The 4,487-nt window shown below is 23.9% G+C and overlaps 1 long non-coding RNA gene across 1 annotated transcript in view; it reads right to left on the bottom strand.

The window, feature by feature from the left end:
- Positions 1-1,846: 1,846 nt before the first annotated feature.
- LOC136082805 (uncharacterized) overlaps positions 1,847-4,487 on the bottom strand; it is a 3,680-nt gene continuing 1,039 nt past the window's right edge. Inside the window, exons 2-3 of the long non-coding RNA XR_010639731.1 lie at positions 2,312-2,430; positions 1,847-1,987 (exon numbers count right to left, since the gene is read on the bottom strand). This is a non-coding gene — a long non-coding RNA (uncharacterized LOC136082805). The remainder of the gene's footprint in view (positions 1,988-2,311; positions 2,431-4,487) is intronic.

Consider the following 4,487-nt stretch of genomic DNA (forward strand, 5'->3'; position numbering starts at 1 on the left):
TCCAGTCACTCGTTTTAGTTAAAATTTTTGTCAAAAATCGATTAATTTTTTATTCAATTAAAAACAATTTTTCATTCCGGATTTTTTGTGAACAGACGTTATTTCAAAAAAATATAAAATAAAAAGTAAATACCGTTTAAGATAACCTTCATACAAATAAAATAACCTCAATTATAAAACAGCGTTTAAGTAAACAATAAAAAAATAAAATCAAATATTTGAAATTAGTAAATACCGTTTTTATGAAAACCGTCATACAAATAAAATACCGATTAAAAAAACAATAAAAAATAAAAAAAATATTTTAAATTACATTTAGAAGCACTTATAAAAGAGAAACGAGATCAAAAGTACTCGAAAATACTTTCTATTGAGAAAATAACTTTTTTCAGTTTGTTTTTGAAAGAAGAAAAATTCCAACTTTGGGAAAAATCAAAATTTTTTAAAACTATTTGGTTCCACAAATAAGCTCCGCGATAAGAAAAAAAGAGACCTTCCAAAATTTGTATGCGAATAATGTTGATAAATAAAATTGTCATTTTTTAGATCATATTTGTTTTTGGGCTTTATTGCATATAAATTTTGAAAAGGTATTGGAGCTAAGTTTATCTTACATTTAAATATAAAGCAAAGAGTGTTAAAAACATTTAGTTGGTATATATTAAGAATACTCATTTTCAATAAAAGTGGTTTTGCATGAGTAAAACGATCTTTAAAAGTTATTAGTCGTGCTAGATGCTTCTGTTGCCGATAAAGAGGATCTAATTGACTTTTTTTAGCACTGCCCAATGCGATATTTGAATAATTTAGATGGCATTGAATAAGTGAGTAATAAAGTTGAATTAATGCGTGTCTATTTACAAAACTTCTCGCTTTGTATAATACTCCAATATTTTTTGAAACATTGTTGCGCAAGGTTTCAATATGATTTTTCCACGTAAGGTTATCATCAATAAAAACACCAAGTATAATTCAAATAAAACAATCACAAGTATAACTTTTGATTGTTTTATCTGAATATTATCTATATATATTTAAGGCATCCCAGCAAACATGACAACGTTGAATCAACGTTGAAAACCGGTCGCAAAAGATGTTGCGGAAACGTTGACAAAGTAATCGATTTTGCAAAGATATGTAACGTTGTTTAATAGACGTTGATTAAACGTCATTGCGTAACGTTGAAAAAGCGTTACTAAATGACGTTACAAAAGCGTCGCAACTAAACGTTGAAAAAGCGTTACATAAAAAGCGTTGTATAAACGTTGCAACTTAACGTTGAAAAAACGTTACCTAAAAAGCGTTGCATAAACGCTGTTAAAGCAGTCTATTTTAAAGGGTTTGTAACGTTGTTAGTAAAACGTCGATTTAACGTGACTCAAAGACGTCGAGTAAAGGTTGAAATATAACGTTGAATCAACGCTTAAGTGCGCTGTTTTAAATATCGCAAAATATTATTAAACGTAATTAAACGTGGCTATAATATATATATATACATATATATATATATATATATATATATATATATATATATATATATATATATATATATATATATATATATATATATATATATATATATATATATATATATATATATATATATATATATATATATATATATATATATATATATATAAATATAAATATAAATATATATATATATATATATATATATATATATATATATATATATATATATATATATATATATATATATATATTGATTTCGCAAATAAAACTATATTGTAATTTGAACTCTGCCCTCGCAATATTTCTAAAATCAATTTTTAATACAAACATTAATATACAATGATAAATATAAAAAAGCTTAAAATATACAACTTATAGATATATATATAAAAATATTAATATTTTCTTTAAAATTTATGTGTGTGAGTGTTTGCATATATATTTATGCAATATATAAAAATACAATTAACAGGAGATCGGATCGATAGGCCAGAATATCATTAAGATACAGAATCTAAATCAAAAAACAAAACTCGTACCATAAGTAGTCTGAAAGCAAATGTAAAAAAAAAATGTTATCAAATTAGTATAATTTTTAATAAATTTTAAAAGTATAAATAAATATCTATATATATATATATACATATATATAACATGTTTATATATATAATTTATAATTATAGGTACAGGTATCACTCCATTGACTAGTTTTTAACTATATGAATGACACCTAACCTTATTTATGTGAGTTTATAAATATTATTGTAAACTTCATATTTTATGGTTAAATAAATGGATTATTATTATTATATATAAAATATATAGATAAATAAATTACATTTTCATTTCCTGTGAATTATCTTTAACAAACTCATGCAAATGCTGTTATGTAGAAATGCAGTTATTCGAACCTGCAGTTGTTCGAAATTTCGGTTATTCTAAACAATTTTTGCTCCCCTTGAAGATAAAAAAACACATTTAAGGAACAATTAAGCAAAAAAAAAATAAAAAATGAACTATATTTTCAATGAATTGTAAAATGTTTATTATTTTACAAGGATAAAACTGAAGTAGCACCAAATTCCAAGGGTCTTTTTCTTTTTTACTTTCTACTTTAATTAAAATTTGAAAGAAACTTAAAGTAGGTCATTTTAAAGAGCATATTTAGTTATTCGAATTTTGGGTTATTCGAAATAAATTCTTATACCCTTTGGAGGTTCGAATAACCGGGAGTTTACTGTATATATATATATATATATATATATATATATATATATATATATATATATATATATATATATATATATATATATATATATATATATATATATATATATATATATATATATACAAAATTATTTACTTCAGAATCTATATAACTGCAGAAGTTTTATGTTTTTTTTTAAATTTGATTCCAAACAGAAAAAAAAACATTTATAACTCTTTTTAACTCAATGCAAAAGTAACTCTATTAAATGAACTTTGCTAACTTACAGTTTTTCTGCCTAAAATAAAAGTGACAAAATTAAAAAACATCTACATTTTTATTATGAAATATAATGCTTTGTCAATAACTATTTACTTAAAAGTATTAACATCAAAAATATTTTGTTAAAGTTATTAACAATAAGCATTTTATACTATAGTTTTTAGAACTTATTTTCAGAAAAAGTTAATAATGGTTTTTAGAAAAATAATAATAATGGTTCATCATCAAAATTATTCATTGGACATCAGATTTCGGGTCACTTTTGATCGAAAAAAGGGCATAACCTACAAGCAATATGATGAAAAATATCAAATATCAGTAAGTGGTGTTAGGAAGATGTGTAAAACAACTGGTTCAGCTGAAAATCAGAAAAGATTTGGTCGCCCCATTATGATTTCAACAATAACCGATATCCTAATTGCACTGATAAAAATAAAGAATTTAACAATAACCAAAAGGCAGATTGTTGAAAATCTTAAATTAAATGTTTCCTATCGAACTGTACAGATAAGATTTAATTTAAGTGGTTTAATAAATTAGGTGGTTTAAATAAACCTTCTCCAGATAAGTAAACACCTCATTAGTCGTATAAACAAAGAAAAACTTTTAGCATTTGCAAAACTGCATATTAACAAGTGTGAGGCATTTTGAAACTTAGTGTTATGGTCTGATAAGCATAAATGTCAAATACTTGGCTTAAAAAACGACAAAGAGTTTGGTGCAGACCTTGTGATGCACTCTTAGATAGAAATCTTACAAAAATAGTCTAGCATGGAGGTGGCTCGCCTATGGCTCGGGGGTTTTGATTCAAATAGTGTGGGACGACTGGTGAATGTTGAATGTATAATGACAGGGAAGTTGTGTCTTGATTGGGTTCCAAATTTCCAAAATCGATCGCAAACTTTTTTTTCACCATGACAACGACCCTAAACACACATGCAAAGCGACACAACAGTTCCTCAAAAAAAAGTAAAGCTAATATCCTTAAATGGCCGCCACAAAGACCAGACCTAAACCCTGTTGAAAATATAAGGGCAATTTTGAAATCTAAAATAATTGTATAATAGCTCATTTCATTTAATAGGGTTACTTTTACAATGATTTGAAAAAAATTATAAATATGTTTTTTCTTGTTTACAATCAAATTTTAAAAACACATAAAATTTTTGAAGTTATGTAGATTCCAACGTAAATAATTTTGTTTTTATTGTTATAGTTCTGAATTTATCAACAAGGTTAATGCTATACATGTATATATATATATATATATAAATATATATATATATATATATATATATATATATATATATATATATATATATATATATATATATATATATATATATATACATATATATATATATATATATATATATATATATACATATATATATATATATATATATATATATAGAACCCTTAGATGTTGTCCGAAAGTTTTTTCCATATTTTGTTGACAAAAAGTAAAAATTAAAATGCAAGACCGGAAATTTTTTTTTTATAATGATAGACTGCCTGCCCCAAC

This window comes from Hydra vulgaris, chromosome 07, assembly GCF_038396675.1.
Source record: "Hydra vulgaris chromosome 07, alternate assembly HydraT2T_AEP".
NCBI lineage: Eukaryota > Metazoa > Cnidaria > Hydrozoa > Anthoathecata > Hydridae > Hydra > Hydra vulgaris.